Consider the following 23,832-nt stretch of genomic DNA (forward strand, 5'->3'; position numbering starts at 1 on the left):
CTCCTAACAGATGTTCCTAAGAACTCTACTTGAACGGCAGACAGCTGTAGCCTGCTTCTTTGACTCTCTACTCCTGAGTCCTGGCTCACTATCCAAGTTGCTGCTGTGCCCCCAAGTCTTAGATGGGAGTAGTGCATTTACAGCCCACTACTCCACCAGTGTCTGCTGCAGAACCATTAGTGTCCATACAACCTCGGGGACCAGGCCCCGGCCTTGCGGTTAGAACTTCTAGGCAGGATTCTTCCTCTAACCCACGTCCTCTCTGTTCCCTTTTACTCCTACGTTCCGTACTTGTCTTTCTTTCTTATGGAAGCTCAGGCTTCAGTTCAATGTCTTTCTCCTTCTTTCCTTTCCTGTGCCAGCAGACCCAGGTCACTCAGGTCTGCTGCAGCACCTCCTTCCTCCATCCCTCTTCCAGGGATCTCCTTTCCTCACTCCTCTCTGAGTGACTTCCTCTCTCCGTCTCTCCCACTGTCTGACTGACCTGTAATCCTAAACCTTCCCGCTCTTTTATGTATTCTGAACTCCACCAGCCTCCCAGCATGTTTCGTGTTCCAAGCAGGGAACCACCAAAGGTGCTCTGCTACTCTCTAAGCAAGGAGCCGCAATGTGACTTTGCTGAACTACTGCGTTGTGTGGGATGCGAGTGTTGGAGCGTGGTCAGGAGCCTCCAACTTACCTGGATGGTGGGGCACCACACCTCAGGAGGAGATGCAGTACCTCTGTGGCGACTGAGCCTCAGGAACGCCACACTGTCTGCAATCACGCAAAAAACCCTAAAAAATCCAACACATCTGATGTACAAAAACACTGAAGTCACACGACTTCGCCCCCACTATATCAGCACTCGGTATTAACTGGAAGCAAAGCAAAAGAGACCAATGTAACAGGGGACTGAACAAACTGACACAAGCAGTAACATACGGAGCGGTGGTCCAGCACAGCCCCCAGCAGGAGCAAGCTGAACCGCACAACAAGCAGAGATAGACAAAACTAGATCAGATGCAAAGGATTAGCAAATGAATCACTTAGCTGAACAATACAGAAACAGGGCAGGAGACATCACACCTCTGAAAGCACAGGAAAGCAATCACCAGCAGGGATTGCAGGAAGTCTTCAGACTTAAATACTCCAATCCATAACCCCAGATCTCCAATCGTCATCATCATCAGGTGGCAGATCTCTGTCAATCTGGCCACTACCTCCAGTAACCACCGGAGGGAGCAGGGGGAGCTTTGGCTCAGAAGTCTGAGCCAGGGAATTCACAACAGTACCCCACCTTGAGGAGGGGTCACCGAACCCTCATCCACGCCACCAAGCCGATCAGGATGGGCCCAGTGAAAGGCACGAATCAATCTATTGGCATGGATGTCAGCAGCAGAAACCCAAGAATTATCCTCTTGGCCATAACCCTTCCACTTGACCAAGTACTGAAGTCTCTGTCTAGCCAGACCAGAATCCAATATCTTCTCTACCTCATACTCCAAATTACCCTCAACCAGTACAGGGTCAGGGGGCGCCGCCATGGGAACCACTGGCTCCACAAACTTTTTCAACAAAGATTTATGAAAAACGTTATGAATCTTAAACGTAACTGGAAGAGCCAAACAGAAAGAAATGGGGTTAAGGATTTCCAAAATCTTCTAAGGTCCAATAAACCTTGGCTTGAATTTTTGAGATGCAACCTTCATGGGAATATTTTTTGAAGACAACCAAACCATATCACCCATTTTAAACCGGGGACCAATGGTCCTATGCCGGTTGGAAAACCGTTGGATCTTTTCCTGAGAGTGGGACAACTTATCCACTACTTGGTCCCAAATCTGCTGCAGTCTCTCTACCACAGAATCCACACCTGGGCAGGCAGAAGCTTCCACCTGCCCTGAAGAAAATCAAGGATGAAACCCAAAGTTACAAAAGAAAGGAGATATCAATGTGGCAGAACTAGCCCTATTGTTTAGTGCAAATTCGGCCAATGGCAAAAATGAGACCTAATCATCCTGATCAGCAGTTATGAAACATCTCAAATAGGACTCCAATGTCTGGTTTGTTCTCTCAGTCTGCCCATTGGTCTGAGAATGAAATGCAGAGGAGAAAGACAACTGAATTCCCAGTTTGGAACAAAAAGCTCTCCAAAATCTGGAAACAAACTGGACTCCTCTGTCCGACACAATGTTCTCAGGAATCCCGTGCAGACGAACCACTTGTTGTAAAAACACGGGCATCAACTCAGAAGAAGATGGCAACTTTGGGAGTGGTACAAGATGGACCATCTTAGAAAATCTATCACAGATCACCCAAATAACAGTCATTCTCTGGGAGACAGGGAGATCAGAGATAAAATCCATTGAGATATGGGTCCATGGCTTCCTGGGAACTGGCAGGGGCATCAACAAACCACTAGCATGAGAACAGGGCTTGGACCGAGAACAAGTCCCACAGGACTGCACAAAATTCCTGACATCACGAGACAAGGCAGGCCACCAAAAAGACAGACTCACCAAATCTCTGGTACCAAAGATACCTGGATGACCAGCCAATGCGGAGCAATGAATTTCAGACATTACTCTTTTCCTCCACTGGTCAGGGACATACAATTTTCCCATATGGCATCGTTCAGGTTTATCCTCCTGAAATTCCTCCAGGGCACATCTCAAATCAGGCGAGATGGCGGAAAGAACTACACCCTCATTTAGAATGGTAGTAGGCTTGGTCACATCAAGAGAATCCGCAAAGAAACTCCTGGAAAGGGCGTTCGCCTTAACATTCTTAGTGCCCGGAAGAAAGGAGACCACAAAATTAAAACGCGTGAAAAACAAGGCCCACCTAGCCTGTCTAGGATACAAGCGCTTGGCTGATTCAAGATAAATCACATTCTTGTGGTCGGTGAGGACCAAAACTTGATGTCTAGCTCCCTCCAACCAATGTCTCCACTCTTCAAATGCCCATTTCATGGCCAACAATACCGGATTCCCCATGTCATAGTTACGTTCAGATGGGGAAAAGTTTTGAGAAAAGAAGGCACAGGGATTCATCTTAGAAGTTACCGGATCTCTTTGGGACAAAACAGCTCCTGCACCAATCTCAGAAGCATCTATCTCCACCTGAAATGGGAGTGAGACATCAGGTTGCCGTAGAACCAGAGCAGAAGTGAATCTCCGCTTAACCTCCTGAAATCCCGAGACTGCCTCTGTAGAGCAATTCACTACATCAGCGCCCTTTTTGGTCAAATTAGTCAGTGGTTTAACAATACCAGAAAAATTACTTATAAATTTACGGTAAAAATTAGCAAAACCCAAAAACTTCTGGAGAGCCTTCAAAGAAGTGGGCTGAACCCAACCATAAATGGCCTGTACCTTGGCCGGGTCCATTTCAATAGCAGGCGGGGACAAAATGAATTCCAAAAACGAAATCCTCTGTACACCAAAGAGACACTTCGATCCCTTAACATACTGAGTATTTTCCCTCAAAATCCGGAACACAGTCCTGACATGTTCCACATGAGAATCCCAATCCCTGGAAAAGATCAAAATATGATCCAGATAAATGATCAAAAACTTATCCACAAAGTCCCGGAAAATATCGTTCATAAAAGATTGGAAGACAGAAGGGGCATTAGTAAGCCCAAAAGGCATCACCAGGTACTCAAAATGTCCCTCTGGGGTATTAAACGCCATCATCCATTCATCCCCGTGCTTGATGCGAATAAGATTATACGCCCCCCTGAGGTCAAGTTTGGTAAACCAACAGGCACTTTTAACTCTGGAAAATAAATCAGAAATCAGGGGTAATGGGTACTGATATTTACCAGTGATTTTGTTAAGGGATCGATAGTCAATGCATGGCCTTAATGAGCCCTCTTTCTTGGCCACAAAAAAAACCCAGCACCTAAAGGTGAAGAGGATGGTGTGATATGACCCTTCTCCAATGACTCCTTGATATAAGATCGCATAGCATCATGTTCAGGTACCGATAAGTTGAAAAGCCGACCCTTGGGAAATTTACACCCGGGCATTAACTCAATTGCACAGTCATAACTCCTATGAGGAAGCAAAGACGCAGACTTACTCTCACTAAATACATCAGAAAAATCAGCCAAATAGTCAGGAATAACATGAGACTGGGGAGAGGTGGAGAAAACAGGAGTGTCACTAAGAACACATTGACAACTCCAACTCACCACAGACACAGATTTCCAATCCAAAACAGGATTATGGGATGGCAATCAAGGAAAACCCAAAACAATAGTATCATGCAAATTGTGCAACACCAAAAATTTACAATTCTCTTGGTGGTCTGGGGCGACCCGCATTATCACCTGGGTCCCAAAACTGGGATTTATTCTCCGCTAAAGGAGTAGCATCAATACCCCTCAAAGGGATAGGCGTCCGCAGGGGTATCATAGGAAAACCTCAAAGTTTGGCAAAGTCAAAATCCATCAGATTCAAAGCTGCTCCTGATTCCACAAAAGCCTTAGCGGAAAATGTAGACAAGGAACAGATCAAGGTAATCGCCAAAAGGAACTTAGGCTGTACACTGCCCACCGCAAATGCATGAGCAAAAAGCTTTTCTCGTTTAGGGCAGACAGAAATAGTATGAGAGGCGTCCCCACAGAAAAAACACAACTTATTACGCCTTCTAAACTCCTGACGTTGCACCCTAGACAAAACCCTATCGCATTGCATGGGTTCAGAAATTTGTTCAAAAGGCTGCAACGCCTCTCGTGTCATTTTACGTTCACGTAAACGCCGATCAATTTGAATGACCAATGACAAAGAGTCATCACAACCAGAGAGGACAGGAAATGCCACCATAACATCTTTTACGGTTTCTGCCAGACCCTTCCGAAAGAGAGCTGCTAGGGCATCATCATTCCATTTAGTAAGGACCGCCCACTTTCTGAATTTTTGACAATATAACTCTGCAGAATCCTGACCCTGGTTCAATGCCAATAAGGTTTTCTCAGCTTGATCAATAGCATTAGGTTCATCATACAACAACCCCAGGGCTTGAAAAAACGCATCCACACTAGCCAGAATAGGATCTCCGGGTGTCAAAGAAAAAGCCCAATCCTGGGGATCGCCGCGCAGCAGGGAGATGACAATTTTAACCTGCTGCACAGAGCTCCCAGATGAGTTAGGTTTCAAAGCAAAAAATAGTTTACAATTATTCTTAAAATTCAAAAATTTAGACCGATCCCCAGAAAACACATCAGGAGTAGGGATTTTTGGTTCGACAGCAGATGATTGAGCGAGATTGGCAGAAATTCCCCGCACTTCAGCAGCGAGCTGCTCAACACGATCGGACATTGCTTAGTCTGCATTTAGACAAAAAAAATCCTCCTACGGCCCCAGAGAAAAAAAAGAGAAAAAAATATACAAAAAAAAATTCTAACACTTTTTTTTTTTTTTAACAATTCTTTCCTTCTTTAGAGTACCCTAGAGTCTACAGTAAGGCTGGTGATTCTGTTATGAATGGGTCACCGAGGAGGATGGCAGGAACAGGCTAAGCCACCAGAAAGCCAGAGAGGTTGGTAACTAAGCGGATTGCAGACCCCTGATCCTATCCACACAACTAGCAGTAGCCGTGGAGCGTACCTACGATGCCCTAGACGCCTCGGCACAGCCAGAGAGCTAACTAAGCCTAAAGCAAGAAAGGTGAAATCTAAACTGCCCCGGAGCAGACCCCAAAAGGAATAGATAGCCCCCAAACATATATTGTCGGTGAGACACGACGAAACACAAACGCAGGCAGAAAAATAGACTGAGCAAATGGTGAGACAAAAACTGACTAGACAGGATAGGAAAGAAAAGAAACTTTCTGCAATCATGCAAAAAACCCTGAAAAATCCAACACACCTGATGCACAAAAACACTGAATTCACATGACTTCGCCCCCACTATATCAGCACTCGGTATTAACCGGAAGCAAAGCAAAAGAGACCAATATAACAGGGGACTGATCAAACTGACACAAGCAGTAACATATGGAGCGGTGGCCCAGCACAGCCCCCAGCAGGAGCAAGCTGAACCCGCAAAACAAGCAGAGATAGACAAAACTAGATCAGATGCAAAGGATTAGCAAATGAATCACTTAGCTGAACAATACAGGAACAGGGCAGGAGACATCAGACCTCTGAATGCACAGGAAAGCAATCATCAGCAGGGATTGCAGGAAGTCTGCAGACTTAAATACTCCAATCCGTAACCCCAGATCTCCAATCATCATCATCAGGTGGCAGATCTCTGTCAATCTGGCCAGCTCCACTACCTCCAGTAACCACCGGAGGGAGCAGGGGGAGAAGTCTGAGCCAGGGAATTCACAACACTGAGCGCTCAAGAGCCGCCAGCCTACACTCCAGCTGCTGGATGTACCGCTGCAGTCGTTGTTCGTCCACCATTACTAGCCAGACCCTGGCGCTAGTATAATGTTAGGGCTGGCGGAACGCACCAAATATTAAAAGATGGTAATAAGGTGCGCTCGCAGCCCGGGGTCCACCGTGCAGGGGTGTAAACTGCTGCTCAGTAATGGCAGACGCTATATGGCGGTATAATAGAAAAACACACGCGCGGGTTAGCTTCACCCGGTGTGTCCGGGGCGGACTCTGTTGCTTCACAGAGCCGCACTACCGCAGAACATAAATGCCGGAGCCTGTTTAAAGCTCACAGAGCTCGGCAAGGGAGCGCACAGAATGCGATCACAGAACTCTTCCCCAATGACACGGGGTCAGAGTCCCTCTAGACCTTCTGGACGCGTGGCGTCGCACCTGCGAGCACCACTATAGACGCTGACTATGGTGGAGTGTCGAGCACGTGCACTGTGGCGAGCAGAGCCAGCGGTGGACACTGATGCCAGTCTCAGACTCTGCCTCTACCTACACCTAAGCCTCGGCACTTAACAGGCTAGGCTGCACAACACATGCGTACCAAGGGTAGTGGTTTCTTAATGAGTCATTCACCAGAGACATTCATACATGCATACAACGCTCACTCCTCAAAGTCTGGTAATGCAGTCTACACTAGCGCATGACCGAGCGGCCATGCAAACCTTTTATAGCAGCGTCCTTCCGGGACCTTCCTGACCTTTCTGATGGTCCAATCCGAGCTGGAGAAGGACCTGAGCATGTGACCTCCGATTTCCAATGAGAGATCGTCCCACGGGCATGCTCAGTGGACCAAAAGGAGGACTTAGTCCCTGAAGTAGCTCGCTGCTGACCAGCATGCGTATCTATCACTGGACCAGAGGTGGCAGCAGCAACCAAACTCACAGAGCTGGTCTGAGCAAAGCGCTGGGATCGATGAGTCTGCTGAGCAGCCTCCTCTGCGGCCGGAGAGGAATGGGAGACGGCCGAATGCAAGGCTCGGGATTCCTGCTGTGCAGTGAAAGGAACCCGATGCCTAACAGCCCCCTCATCACCATCTTGGTATGCAAGACCCCCATCCTGGTATATAGTGTCCCTTCATTTCTATCCTGGTATGCCTGGCACCCTCATCCCTATCCTGGTATTCATGGCCTCCTCATCCCTATCCTGGTATGCATAGCCCCCCTTCCCATCCTGGAATGCATGGCCCCCTCATACCCATCATGGTATGCATGGCCTCCTCATCCCTATCCTGGTATGACACCCTCATCACCATCCTGCTATGTGTGGCTCCCCTTGCCATCCTGGTATGCATGGCCCCCTCATCCCCATCCTGGTATGCTTGCCCCATTTCATCCGTATCCTGGTATGCATTGTCTCCTCATCCCTTTCCTGGTATGTTATCCTGGTATGTATGGCCCTCTCATCCCCATCCTGGTTTGCATGGCTCCCTCATCCGAAACCTGGTATGCATGGACCCATCATCCCCATCCTGGTATGAGTGCCCCCCTCATCCCTGTCCTGGTATGAATGGCCCCCTCATTCTGATACATGGTCCCCTCATCCCTATCTTGGTATGAATATCTCCCTCATCCCTATCATGGTATGAATGACCCCCATCCCCATCCTGGTATGCATTGCCCCCATCAAAAAACATTAAAAAAATAAACCATTATATTTACCTTCCCTGCCCTCACTCAAAGCATCTTGTTCTGATGCCAGCAGCTAATTTCAGCTTGTAAGCAGCGCATGACAGTAATGTGATGCGCTGCTTACAAGCCAAGGACAGCTGATGGAATATTCACTGCTCCCCATGCTCAGAGCAGTGAATATTCATTTTCTATGGGACTATAGGCGTGCAGAGCAGTGAGTATTCATTTAACTTTAATAGCGGGCAGTGTTAGCCGCAGCCGCTGGCTTCCTGCTGCTGTGCGATCACATGTGCCTGCTACTAAAAGGAATGAATATTCACTGATGTCCACTCCCATTGGCATGGAGAGCAGTGAATATTCATTTTCTTTAGTAGCGGGCACATGTGATCGCCCAGCTGCTGCAGGAACCAGCAGCTGCAGCTAAAACTGCCTGCTATTAAAGTGAAATGAATATTCATTGCTCTCCACGCTCATGGGCATGGGGAGCAGTGAATATTCATTTCTCTTTAGCAGCGGGCACAGGCTTTAGCAGCAGCAGCAGATGGCTCCTGCCTCCTGTCACCCACTGCTCTCCGCTGCTGCTGCACCGCTGGAGCTGGGCGGGCCCCCCTGACTCACAGGCCCCTTAGCAGCTGTGTAGTGTGCTACTATTAATGACACGCCACTGACTGGGGTCCCTGGGGCAGCAAGGCCCTAGTCAGCCTGCACTGTATGCCAGCAGATGTCATTGCCTGGGCCTACCTGATAATCCTTCGGTTCTACAGTGGGCCAGTCCGACCTTTCTCACATACGTCCCCTTGATGAGCTCATGTGGAAGTTGATTGTGGGATGTTCTAGGTTTGTTCTGGGATTTTTTGAGTTCCCCAACTTATAGGATATATTCACCCCTGGATGTCTCAGGCAGTAGACATTGTTGCCACATGTCTTATTGCAATTTTATGCTTATCTAGACATCAAACATGGCCTGTATAGCATCATCCATTGGAGTATTATTAAGTTGAAGGGGTTAGAATGACCTTATGTTGATGTGAGTGAATACGTTATGTTTGTTCCTTCACTGCGACGATGAAAATATATCTCCCATAAATATCGGATCGATGCAAACCCCAATATTCATCACATACCGGTGGAACCATCTGGACTGCGAGATTCTCTTCTTTTAATTACCTGATCACTTTGATCAGAGGAAGCTTATGCTACTAAGTAAACAAATCTCAGCATCAGTGTGTTTTTCCCACAGAAAAACTTATGTTGTCATTACCTGGTCACTGCCGGGGGCGCTACTTCAATGAAGATGAATTGTCAGATCTTTCTCTTACTTCCTGTTTTGACTAGTTTTTCTCTTCCTCAGTTATAATTAGTTTTCTATCCTCCTCATATGTTCAACGTGAGGGTGATATGTCCCCTTCTCTGGAAATGTCTGTGTGGATTTTAATTATTCTCTATGACAGCCACCATATACAGTATGTAAGACAGAAGCCCTGAGAATTTGCATGGATTGGACTCACGCACTGACCTTGCTCCATACATTATGGTTGCTAGCTGTTTCACACAGCAGACACCTGTCAGTAACTGTTGCAATTGGAACTAGCTCTGATTGCAACAGCTTAACCCCTTATATGCTATGGTTAACAGTGATCAAGACTTCTAAGTGGTTAGATGTGAAGGCATCACAAAGGCTTTAGTTTTAAACCCCATTGCGTTGTCAGTGAGAAACAATAGATTCAGGGACAAAAGCCTTACAATCATCATAGCAAACCCCAAATATAATCAAGCACATGCTTTATATTAAAATTCCCAATTTTTCAACTATTTCTCCACTCCATGAATATAAATTCTAAGTCAAGCCAGCGGTGGGGTGTGGACTCTGTGTACAATAGTGCTCCTGGGTAACTCAAAGATTGCTGTAAAAGAGAAATAGCGCAATAGTGCATTATCCGGTGTGCAGATAGCAATTGCAAGTAATACACTCACCAAATGGAGTTTTGTAACAGGCAATGGAGGATTCGCTGCTGCAGAACCACAGATCCACGAGGGACCAACATAGAAGATTCAGGATAGAAAAAATGTGGTCAGACAATCTGCGCTGCGAATCACTAAAAACTCAGATTATTAATACAGTGGGTGACTCAGTGGATAGCACAGCAGCCTTGCAGCGCTGGAGTCCTGGGTTCAAATCCCACCAAGGACAACATCTGCCAGGAGTTTGTATGTTCTCCCCGTGTTTGCGTGGGTTTCCTCCGGGTTCTCTGGTTTCCTCCCACATTCTAAAGACATACTGATAGGGAATTTAGATTATGAGCCCCATCGGGGACAGAGATGATGATGTGTGCAAACTGTAAAGCGCTGAGGAATATGGTAGTGCTATATAAAGATTATTAAAATACGAGTCTTTAGTGATTCGCAGCGCGGATTGTTTGACCACATTTTTTCTATCCTGAATCTTCCTGGGTAACTCGGCACAGTCAAGGGTGGCACGGGCTGTAAATACATCCTGCTCTCTGTATATTGTCATGTCTTTTTATGTACATATCTATATTTTTAGTTATCTTCTTATGTGCTCACAAGGGTGTGTACCTTTACATGTACATTCATGGCTGTCACTTTTACTGTATAGGGTACTTGTTACTGTATGGTTGCCAAATAAAGACTTTACTGGAAAACATGTTGCAGGTAGCTGTGAATGAGCTCAATAAGCTCCCATCCTCCTGTCCTCCTCCCTCCCTCCAGCCCTGTCTGTATATAAGTGCAGAGGAGGCACAGCTGAGCTCAGTCCTGGGTCTGCCTGGAGCAAGGTACAGTAGGCAGACATTCCTCCATATACTGTCTGTGGCGTGCTATGGTGCCAATAGTGCCTGAGCTGATGCATCCTCATTGCTGTATTGATGGCTCACGTGAATGCATTATTATACTGAATCAATGGCGAAATGTCTATTTTTCTGTACTGACAGTTGTATTTCAGGGTAATTTATGGATAGATTGGGATTCTGACGTTCCATTAATGTTAGCGTTAATTGATTTGTTTACATTTTATGCCATTTTTATTATTACATGCCTATTATTGCATTTCTATTATTACGTTTGTATTATTACAGTACATTTCCATTACTAGATTTCTATTGCTACATCTATATTATATTTCCGTTATTACTATATTTCTATTATTACGTTTGTATTATTACAGTACATTTCCATTACTAGATTTCTATTGCTACATCTATATTATATTTCCGTTATTACTATATTTCTATTATTACGTTTGTGTTACTACATTTTTACTATTATTTTTCTATTGTTATATTTCCGTTATTATCATATCTCTATTATAACATTTCTATTATTACATTTTTATTATTACGTTTCTATCACTGTTTCCATTATTATTATTTTTGTATTACTACATTTCTGTTACTATGTTTCTATTAATAAATTTCCATTATGTATTTCTATTATGACGTTTCTATCATTACATTTCTATTATTGCGTTTCTATCACTGCTTCTATTACTACTTTTCTATCATTTCATTTCTATTATTACATTTTTATTATTACTTTTCTATTATTGCTTTTCTATTACTATTATTACATTTCCTTTATTATTATATTTCTATTATGACGTTTCTATCGTTACATTTCTATTACTACTTGCCCTTGTTTGTGTTTTCTTTGCAATTCCATTATAAATATATCATTACGTCTTTTAATAGTAAAGAACAGTTTGTAGGTAAATCAGAAGAATTTTATTGTAACCTCTATATTTTACCCTAAAGTTGCAGTTTTATTCATTTATTTCATGTTGCTTATATGGCTCCAAAGTTTTCCATAGCATTGTGTAGCCCTGTTCACAATTTAATTTCTCAATCTTTTCCCTTGGATATTTTTCGGCTGAACGGTCATTTGACCAACATCTATCTCTCTACTAAGCCTCCAGTCCCTTATACTGTACATGCATGCTCGACTTGGATGAGAGTCCATGTGTTTTCAATGGGCAGGGAGAGTCAACTGTGTCAAGATCTAGTGGATTGGTCAGTAAAATTCAACATGTCCAACCCACTTTTTGCCCTTATCTAATCAGCGGGTTTAGCTGACAGCAGTCTGATGTGTCTAATGGTGGCTTTTATAGAAGAATAGGGCAATATATTAAAAAAAAATGCTAACCCCTTTCTGACATGAGCCATGAATGTATGTCATATATAGGGTACAGGTCACATAGTATAGAGAAGGTTCAGGAGGTGAGCCTGCTCTATTCAGGTTGGGTGCAAGCTGTGTTTTTTTTTTATCTGCGATCTGACGTTTTATTCTAGAGTAATCCATATTTTTCTTAATATGTAAATGAGTGGTTGAGATCTATGGGCCAAACATAGATCTCCCTGAGAATCTGCCTCCAGAGCTTATTATAAATAAAAGGGGAGTTACCAGTGTGAGACATGTAATGACTGACAGTCTGCTCTCCTTATCTACATATCTCATACTGGTAATGACCCCTTTCATTTACAGTAATATGTAAATGAGTGGTTGAGATCTATGGGCCAGACATAGATCTCCCTGAGAATCTGCCTCCAGAGCTTATTATAAATGAAAGGGGAGTTACCAGTGTGAGACATGTAATGACTGACAGTCTGCTCTCCTTATCTACATGTCTCTTACTGGTAATGACCCCTTTCATTTACAGTAATCTCTGGAGGCAGATACTTGGACAACTAATGGTGTATGGAAACTGGGAAATGTGTGGTCCCAAGTGAACGTATTCAAAAGAAAAAAGTAAATCCAGCTTCTGAAATGCAAAATCTTTATTCTCCAAACATGACACCAAGGATTATATGGTGAGAGCTACGCGTTTCAAACACTGTCTCTGTGTTCTTTTTCACAGCTAATGACAGGTAAGTCTTAGTGCCGTAATAGGCATTACAACCAATGAAATTACTTCAACAAAACATGTTACTAATTAAAAACATGTGATGTTAAAAACTCAATTCTTAACAATAAATCACAAAAATACACGTGTATCGCAAGGGATTAACAATATTAACAGATCTACAATGATACATAATTTCTTTTAGAGCATTCCTCCCTGGTTAGCAGACGTCTTTCATGTCGCCACCTCTAGGTAGTCTGTGCACTCTTTCCATGCCGAACACTCTCAGAAAGGTAGAAGAGCAACTATGGCAGGCAATAAAGTGCATGGATGTGTGAGAAATTAATGCATCTAATAATGTAGAGCACGTTTTGATAATAGCAGTTTATATACCGTTTTATGTTAAATTGTTGTGACTCGTCATGATTTGTGAACATGCATGTGATAATGGAATTCTTTCAAGTGCAACATGTGTTGCTGCCACATTTATAAAAACCAGAATGTTCTAACCAGGTTTTATGCCGTTGGGTGGATTTCACCGTATGCCCCCCAATTGTAAATCTAAGAAAGAAACAGACAACAAGTTAGCAGAATGGGTTAGGCTATGTGCACACGTATGCAGAAAATTTCTGCATAAAAACCGGACTCCTTCCCAGAAAACGCACGTTTTTTGCTGCGATTTTTGCCCAATGTTGCGCGTTTTTGCCGCGATTTTTTCCGCATGTCCCAAGACACATAGAAAATAGCTAGAAATGCGGAATTTTCCGTGAAATTAATGAGCATGCTGCGTTTTTTACTGCAAAGCGTTCTTTTTGCTGAAAAAAACGCTTCAATATGCACAAAAAGTGCAAAATGCATTAAAATGAATGGGAAGCTTCTTGTAAGCGTTTTTTCAGCGGATTTTTTGGTAAATCCGAGGGGAAAACACGAAAAAAACGCTGTGTGTGAACACAGCCTTAAGGTCAAATTACAATGATTAAAATTGAGGTATCAAACTAATTCTAATATGGCAGATACATTCCCCCTATTTATGAATAGCATGTCATCTATGTATCTGCAACACCAGAATATGTGGGAAGTCAAGGGGTTGTCATAATTGTACAAATAATTTTCTGCCCAAAAAGCCATTACCAAAATGGCTGAAGAGGGTGAGTGTTTAACTCCCCTGTGTTGCAAAAAAAAAACCAAAAACTTATCATCAAAAGAAAAATAATTACATGCCATCATAAATTGTGTGACCTGAATCATATAAAGATATAAATCCTCAGAATATTCACTGTGTTTAACAAGATGGTGTTTTAGAGCCTCTAATGCAACATCTTGTGGTATAGATGTACCACAAGATGACTGGGCTCATTGGTGGTGGATCTGTTGCTTTGTGTATCTTAGGTAGAGAATGCATTATTGGAGTAATCAGATGATTCACCAATAGATAGCCTCTCTGTGATGAGGTGAGAATCCCCAAAGAAACACCATCCTGGATGATTTTGGTGATGTGTTTTTGAATGTTAGACTTTGGGTCATATTTATGATAAATAGATGAATCTTCCAGCAAGAGTGTGATCTGTGTTAGATAAACATTAGTATCCAATACTACCACCATGCCACCTTTATCTGCCATTCGTATAGTGAAGGTGATTCAGCCACCTGATCACCTTGAAAATATAAGTCAAGAAAAGGAATGTGGTCACCCAGGAGATACTGTATGAATCTCAAATTGAGATCATTAGAATTCAGATATGACATGAATGAAGGCGTAGACAATATGTCACCAGATCAAACAATAAACAGGTCGTCGACATATCGTCCGTACCAAGTCAGATTTCTCAGAAATGGATTAAAATAATAAGAAATACAATTCTCCTGCCACCACATCATATAAAGAATGGCGAGTGAAGGGGAGAAAATGATCTTCCTACAATTATTACTCTGGTATGATGATGTCAGCATGGGGAAATGTTTGATGTGTTTTTTGGGGGCAGAGAATAAAACCTTTTTAAAAAACTTTTTTAAAGAGAATCTGTCACCCTATTTTTTGAGTATCAGCTGCCGGCACCGCCATCAGGGGCTTATCTATAGCATTCTGTAATGCTGTAGATAAGCCCCCGATGTAACCTGAAAGATAAGAAAAATGAGTTATATTATACTCACCGGGGCGGTCCGAGTCCAGTTTTGGTCCTATGAGTCTTGCGGTCCGGCGCCTCCCATCTTCTAACGGTGACGTCCTCTTTTTTGCTGCCTGTCGTGGCTCCTGCACAGGTGCACTGCTCTACCCTGTTGAGGGCAGAGCAGAGTCCTGCAGTGCGCAGGCGCCGGGAGAGGTCCGGCGCCTACTTACTGCAGTATTCTGCTCTGCCCTCAACAGTGCAGAGCAGTGTGCCTGCGCAGGAGCCACAACAGGCAGCAAAGAAGAGGATATCACCGTTAGAAGATGGGAGGCGCCGGACCGCAACAACCATCGGACCAAGACCGGACCGCCCCCCCGGTGAGTATAATAAAACTCATTTTTCTTATCTTTCAGGTTACATCAGGGACTTATCTACAGCATTACAGAATGCTGTAGATAAGCCCCTAATGGCAGTGCCGGCAGCTGATACTCGAAAAATGGGGTGACAGATTCCCTTTAACTTTTTCTTGAATTGATATGTTGAGCATTATTATTCTATCATTGTTGCAGTTCTATTTAAGATAAAAGTATATATGTGATATATATCTAATTATCGCTGAAGTCTGCCAGCTGAATACTACACCCACCGTGTTGGATCATTTCAGCAGATAATCAGCGTTGGTGAGCTTTCTACTCTCTTTTTTGTAGATAGATAGATAATAGATAGGTAATAGATATATATATATAGATAATAGATAGATGATAGATAATACATAGATAATACATAGATAATAGTAACATAGTTTTGAAGGCTGAAGGAAGACCTTATGTCCATCTAGTTCAGCCTATTTTTAGTGCAGCTGTTCTGCATTGTTGAACCTGGGGAAGGCAAAAAACCCACAGAGTAGAAGCCAATTTTCTCCATAGAGAAAAAAATTCCTTCCCTTAAGCTGGGTCAACCATCTACCTATAATATTATGTTATTTGTAACCTTCTATACTGTTACTCACAAGAAAAGCATCCATTCCTTTCTTACATTCATTCAGTGAGTTGGCCATCACCACTTCCTCAGGAAGAGAATTCCAGAGCCTCACTGCTCTTACCGTGAAGAACCCTCTTCTATGCTGGTGCAGAAATTGTCTTTCCTCCAAACGAAGAGAATGCCCCCTTGTTCTTGTCACAGTCCTTGGTACAAACAGTTCATTGGAGAGATCTCTGTATTGCCCTCTGATATACTTGTAAATATATATTAAGTCTCCCCTTAGTCTTCTCTTTTCTAGAGTAAATAGACCTAATTTTGACAACCTTTCTCGGTATTGTAGTGAACCAATTCCATTTATCATTTTAGTAGCCCGCCTTTGAACCCTTTCAAGTTCAGTAATGTCTTTCTTGAGCACGGGCGTCCAAAATTGCACACAATACTCCAAGTGTGGTCTGACGAGTGATTTGTACAGAAGGAGAATTATGTTTTCATCTCGTGTCCCCAGACCTCTTCTAATGCATCCCATGATCCTATTTGCTTTGGTGGCAGCTGCCTGACACTGGGCACTCCAATTTAGCTTCTTATTGACTATGATGCCTAAGTCTTTTTCCATATCTGATTTCCTGAGCAGTCTCCCATTTAGTAAGTAATTGTAGCATCTGTTTCTCCTTCCCATGTGCATAACCTTACACTTATCTGTGTTAAACCTCATTTGCCATTTTTCAGCCCAGTTCTCCAATTTACTCAAATCTGTCTGTAGTTGCAAACTGTCCTCCTTTGTGTTAACTACCTTACATAGTTTTGTATCATCTGCAAATACTGATATTTTACTGCGTAAGCCATCCACTAGATCATTAATAAATATATTAAATAGTAGGGGGCCCAATACAGAACCCTGTGGTACCCCACTAGTAACCCTGGCCCAATCTGAGTATGCCCCATTAATAACCACTCTTTGTTTTCTATCACTAAGCCAGCTACCTACCCATCAACACACATTTTCCCCTAGCCCAAGCTTTCTCATCTTACTTACCAATCTTTTATGTGGGACAGTGTCAAATGCTTTAGAAAAGTTGAGATAAATGACATCCAATGATTCTCCTTGGTCCATTTGAGAGCTTACATCCTCATAGAAGCTGATCAGGTTAGTTTGACAGGAGCGATCCTTCATAAATCCATGTTGATATGGAGTTAAACATTTATTAACATTGAGATATTCCATAATGGTATCCCTTAGAAACCCTTCAAAAATTTTACCCACAACAGATGTTAAGCTTACCGGCCTATAGTTTCCAGGTTCACTTTTACACCCCTTTTTGAATATTGGTACCACATTTGCTTGCCGCCAATCAAAAGGAACAGACCCTGTTTCTATAGAGTCTTTAAATATAAGGAATAGAGGCCTGTCAATCACAATACTTAACTCCCTTAATACCCGAGGGTGAATGCCATCAGGGCCTGGTGATTTGTCAATTTTAATCTTACTAAGGCGGTTCTGCACTTCTTCCTGGGTTAGGCAGGTAATACTTAATGGGGAGTTTACATTATCACTCTGCATTTTCCCTTATCTGTGTTAAACCTCATTTGCCATTTTTCAGCTTCAGCCCAATTCTCCAATTTACTCAAATCTGTCTGTAGTTACTATTTACTAGATAGAGTAGATGATAGGTAGATAATAGATAAATAGATGGATAATAGATAGATAGAATCATAGAATCGTAGAGTTGGAAGGGACCTCCTGGGCCATCTGGTCCAACCCCCTGCTCAAAGCAGGATTCACTAAATCATCCCAGTCAGATGTCTGTCCAGCCTCTGTTTGAAGACTTCCATTGAAGGAGAACTCACCACTTCTCGTGGCAGCTTGTTCCACTCATTGATCACTCTAACTATCAAAAAATTTTTCTAATATCTAATCTGTGTCTCCTCCCATTCAGTTTCATCCCATTGCTTCTAGTCTTTCCTTGTGCAAATGAGAATAAAGTTGATCCTTCTACAATGTGACAGCCCTTTAGATATTTGTAGACAGCTATTAAGTCTCCTCTCAGTCTTCTCTTTTGCAAACTAAACATTCCCAAATCCTGCAACCTTTCCTCATAAGACAGAGTTTGCGGACCGGTCGTCACCATTCTGGTCGCTCTTTTCTGAACTTGCTCCAGTTTTTTTATGTCTTTTTTAAAATGTGGTGCAGTTTAAAACTGGACACAATATTCCAGATGAGGTCTGACCAAAGAGGAGTAGAGGGCAATAATGACTTCACGTGATCTAGACTGTATGCTTTTGTTAATACATCCTAGAATTGCATTTGCCTTTTTTGCTGCTGCATCACACTGTTGACTCATATTCAGTCTGTGATCTATTAGTATACCCAAGTCTTTTTCACATGTGCTGTTGCTTAGCCCTATTCCTCCCATTCTGTATATGCTTTTTTCATTTTTATTGCCCAGATGTAGTACTTTGCATTTTTCCCTGTTAAAAACCATTCTGTTAGTTGCTGCCCACTGCTCCAGTTTATTTATATCTTTTTGAATCCTCTCTCTCTCTTCTCTAGTATTAGCTATCCCTCCTAGCTTTGTGTCATCAGCAAATTTAATCAGTTTACCCTCAATTCCTTCATCTAAATCGTTGATAAAGATGTTGAACAATACAGGGCCCAGGACAGAGCCCTGTGGTACCCCACGTGAGACATTCTTAGATATATGATAGATACTAGATAGATAATAGTTAGATAAGTAATAGGTAGGTAATATATAGATAATAGACAGATGATAGATAGATAGATAGATAGATGGACAATAGACAATAGATAGATAAATAGATAGATAATAGATAGATGATAGATACAGAGATAGAGAGATAGATTATAGATAGATAGATAATAGATAGATGGATAGAGAGATAGATGATAGATAGATGATAGATAGATAGATAGATAGATAGATAGATAGATAGATAGATAGATAATAGATGGATCTATGATAGATAGATAGACAGAGTTTCCTCACATCCCCTATATCGTTCCTCTTCCGTTACTACCTCTCCTGTAGACCATTTTTTTCTCACATTTTGCGTGATATTTTCGTAGAGATTTGGTGTCACTATAGATTTAATAGAATACGTTCAATTTTTCCATCAGATGATCCTTCCTCATCTCACTGTCTGTCTATTGTATTGGCTCTAACCAGGGACGACGCTTGAAACAATATAGCATGGGAAATATACAGTAAATGTTTGCACATGCCTTCACAGTGGAAATATACAGTTACGGTTGATGCTATGAACAGGTGGTTGCCCTTGGGGTAGAAGCAGATCACTTATGAATTGTGCAGAGTACATTTTTTTAGGTTATTACAATGGCCATTGTGTGAACCTCCAGCGTAAGCCAAGCCATGCATAAGAAACCCCATACCTATGGATTACCAGTGGGTGTTTAATGTTTCAGGCATGATAACATGTATATTAGGTTTTTGTGCTTTTTTTATGACTTTACTGCAGTGGAGGAATCTAAAAGCCCGGTGACATTATAGTGTCAGTGTTGTCTCAGTCTATACATTGTCCTTACTTGAAAATGTTTTAAAGGGAATTTAATTAGAGATGGGAAATAATTTGGTAGGACCCTGGTCCAGTAGCATTATAGCATTAGCAGTAGTCTGTGGCTGCTAGAAAGAAGCCGTGTGAGCCACCGCCAAATCTGTCTGCCTCCAGTGATGTAAACTAGAGTCTTATGGGCGCTGGTGCAAACTTTAGACCTGTGCCTGCCACCTGCATATTGGTTAGGTGTATGGGTTCTCATCGCATTCTAAATCCTGTAAAGACACATGTGTCCCCCTCTAATGTAAAAATGTCCCCATCCAGTACGAATGTTCCCGATCCACGGCTCTTTCCTGGTATAATGCCCCTATTCCCTATCGAGTAGTAATGTTGCCATTCCCCATCCGGCTTCTTGAGCAACCATGTTTTCTAACTGGAGGACCGGTCCCGCATTGGCCAGAGGTGGCAGAGCAGGGAAATTGAACACTTACTTTCAGCCTCCACCAACAGATCACAGCTTATTACTCGGGGTCCCAGCAGGTATATACGGTACTTTGTGATCAGCTTATAGTCAAGGGACCCTTCTAAAAAGGATTTTTCACAGAGAGGAACCCCTTTAACTTTGGTGGCTTCATCTATTCTGAGACATAAAAAACTACAGAACTATTGTTGAGATAAATCATAGATATATCGGCAGAGAAGATTCTTTCATCCATGACACCAGACAAAGGATGAACAATCTTTCTGGGAATGTTATTTTATAAAAACAATGTTCTCAGACTAATCATGACTGTCGGAAGAAAATTTTAAACATGGCTGACTTCTTTTCAGGTCAATTCTGCCATGATCACTAGATCAAAAGTGGTCAGTTTTTCCATTTTCTTTATTCCCCTTGAGTTTTCGGGTTTTTATATTTTTAAAATCTGCCATACAGTTCCAGAGATCTGGGCCTTTTTATTTAGTGCCAATTTTTATGGTCTTTACTAAGGAGGCGTGTCAGGATCCTCTGGGGTGTGTCTTACTCTGTGGGCCACACCCCCCTTGTAAAAAAAAAAAAAAAAAAGCATTAAATAAAAAGGCTCAAATTTCTAGAGCCGTATGGCAGATTTAAAAAAGAACAGAAACGGAATACTCAGGGGAGCAGTGGGAATCAAATGAGTAGAAAAACTGGCAATTTTTAGCATGATGGCAGGGGACCTTATTCACCTAACTGCTGATACTTTGAAGGGGTTTGACCATTCCAGAAGTGGAGGTAAATGCTCTTCCTTGCCACAAAGTGAGTCAGTTGCCTAAATGCAAAATTCATGCTTTTGTCTTCAACAAAATATAGAGTTTTATTACAGGAAGAAGCAGCATAAATCCATACAGGAGTCTTTAGGGTAAGCTTATTCGAGTGCATAAGCAAGTATGCATAGTGGCATCCTATGCGTGATACCAAAAGGTCATATAAACTGACTGCGTGGGGGAACTGTCAACTGAGCTGGTGGATACAGCGGGTGAAAACCTGGTATTCTCACTTGACAAGTTTCCTTCAAACAATGGACTCGGTGCTATGGAGAAGAATAGAGGTCAGAGACGGTGATACGCACTACCTGGGTAACAGGAGATTCGTGTTGTAGTCCTGAATAGTAATAATGTATTATTGTGGCCAATTTCTACAGCGCGATGGAACATGGTACCACTATAAGCAAACACAAATTAATAACACAATTATTTTAAGTTACAGGATATGGACCACTTTGGGGCAATTTATTTATTTTTACTTTAGATGCATATATTTTGGGGTAAAAATCATTTTTACAACAGGGTTTTTTAAAAAAGTTTGTACCTTTTGGCTTTTGCAGGGTTTTGTATCTTGACACATTGTTGGCTGCAGAATAAGTTACCTGAGAATCATTGGCGCAACTTGAAACTCGTGGGACCCAATGCAAAATCTCCAACATGGCCTCTAACTATTGAAGGTCTTCAATATTAATGGTCTTTTCATATGGACTAAAGGGACCTTTTGGACTCCCTAATGTCCGGGGTCCCGATCAGGGCCGGACTGGGACTAAAATTCAGCCCTGGCATTTGAAGTTACACAGGCCCACTAGTCACATGGTGACTATATAATTTCTTTGTACACTTGTAGGTTACAAGAAGTGAGAGGAGATTAACACGACTATATAACATGTAGTCAGAGCTGTGCCCAGTATTTCAGCTCAGTTCTATTTATTGCGTTTAGGTACAGTACTCCTCCCAAAGCTCTGTCCCCTTTTGTATGCATGATTACAGAATCCCTGGCAGAACTGCTCTCTATTGGGCAACCAGACCCCCTGATCATAGCCGCCCCTATCATACCTCCCAACTTTTGAAGGCGAAAGACAGCGGCGTGCGCAGTGCGCAGCTGCAAATTTTAGGCCACGCCCCGGGCACACCCATTTCACAACAGTCACACCCATGTCCACGCCCAACCGCACCCATTTAGCACTGCTGATCACACTGACTGGTACTGAGGGCACAGTGGCTGGCATTATGGGCACACTGACTGGCACTAAGGAAGAGAGAAAGCAGAGAGAGAGAGAAAAAAGAAAACAGAGAGAGAGAGAAAGAGGGGAAATAAAGAAAGAACAGAGAGAGACAGAGAAAGAACAGAGAGAGAAAGAAAGAAGTAAAGAAAGAAAGAACAGAGAGAAAGAAAGAGAGGACAGAAAAAGAAAGAGCGGAAAGAAACAACAGAGAGAGAGAGAGAAGGAACAGAGAGAGAAAGAAAATGAGGGAAAGACAGAACAGAGAATGAGAAAGAAAGAACAGAGAAAGAAAGAAAAAGAAAGAAATAAAGAAAGATTCTATAAAGATACTATAGCAGCCCGGCTCCCATTGTAGTGCCCACCTGAGCCTCCCGGTGCAGGACATATCATGATCCGCTCACATGGCCGGTATCCCCGATTCCAAGCCGATCCCGCTGTCCGCGCTGTCGGAGGAGGACATGGTGATGGAACTGAAGCATTCCTAGTTCCGTCACAATCTCCTCATGAAATTATCTAATTTCTGATCAGCTTCCAGCATATCACTTCCAGTGGAACGTCATGTGTGTTTTAAAATGCTCCTCGGAGCTCCGCCGTGTACTCCTGTGTCCGTGGGAAAAGCCCGCTTTGTATGCTTCGTACACACTTGGCTCTGCTCCGTACATCCCGTACACATATGGCTCCACTCCGTACACACACGGCTCCGCTCCGTATACCCCATACACACGCGGCTCCGCTCCGTACACCAAGTGCACACATGGCTCCAGTCCGTACACACACGGCTCCTCTCCGTACACCTCGTACGCACGCGGCTCCGTTCTGTACACCTCATACACACACGGCTCCTCTCCGTACACCTCCAGCTCGGCTCCGTACACCTCATACACATCCAGCTCCGCTCCATACACCTCGTACGCGCGCGGCTCCTCTCTGTACACCTCGTACACATCCAGCTCTGCTCCGTACACCTCGTACACGCACGGCTCCTCTCCAGACACCTCGTACACATCCAGCTCCGCACACCTCATACACACGCGGCTCCTCTCCGTACACCTCGCACACGCGTGGCTCCTCTCCCTACACCCGTGGCTCCTCTCTGTACACCCGCGGCTCCTCTCCGTACACCTCGTACACGCGTGGCTCCTCTCCGTACACCTCGTACACGCGCGGCTCCTCTCCGTACACCTTGTACATGCGAGGCTCCTCTCCGTACACCTCGCACACATCCAGCTCCGCTCCGTACACCTCGTACACATTCGCGGCTCCGCTCCGTACACCTCATACACACGCGCCTCCGCTCCGTACACCTCGCACACACGCGGCTCCGCTCCGTACACCTCGTACACACTCGGCTCCGCTCCGTACACCTCGTACACACGCGGCTCCGCTCCGTACACCTCATACACACGCGGCTCCGCTCCGTACACCTCGTACACACACGGCTCCGCTCCGTACAACTCATACACACTCTGCTCTGCATCGACCCTGTAAACCCCTCCTGACCCCACACATACTTACCTCATCCAGCACCATGACAACCAGCACAGCAGACTCCGCTCCGTACACCTCATACACATCCAGCTCCGCTCCGTACACCTCGTACACGCGCGGTTCTGCTCCGTACACCTCGTACGCGCGCGGCTCCTCTCTGTACACCTCGTACACATCCAGCTCTGCTCCGTAGACCTCGTACACGCGCGGCTCCTCTCCGTAGACGCACGGCTCCTCTCCATACACCTTATACACATCCAGCTCCGCACACCTCATACACACGCGGCTCCGCACCGTACACCTCGTACACGCGCGGCTCCTCTCCGTACACCTCATACATACGCGGCTC

At 43.7% G+C, this 23,832-nt stretch overlaps 1 protein-coding gene across 1 annotated transcript in view; it reads left to right on the forward strand.

The window, feature by feature from the left end:
- The first annotated feature begins 10,790 nt into the window (after positions 1–10,790).
- Positions 10,791–23,832, forward strand: part of LOC141087572 (keratin, type I cytoskeletal 18-B-like) — a 47,454-nt gene continuing 34,412 nt past the window's right edge. Inside the window, exon 1 of the mRNA XM_073573170.1 lies at positions 10,791–10,808. The gene's annotated coding sequence lies outside the window, so the exon portion shown is untranslated. The remainder of the gene's footprint in view (positions 10,809–23,832) is intronic.

Source organism: Dendrobates tinctorius, unplaced genomic scaffold (assembly GCF_039654945.1).
Source record: "Dendrobates tinctorius isolate UK_male_01 unplaced genomic scaffold, ASM3965494v1 ptg000034l, whole genome shotgun sequence".
NCBI lineage: Eukaryota > Metazoa > Chordata > Amphibia > Anura > Dendrobatidae > Dendrobates > Dendrobates tinctorius.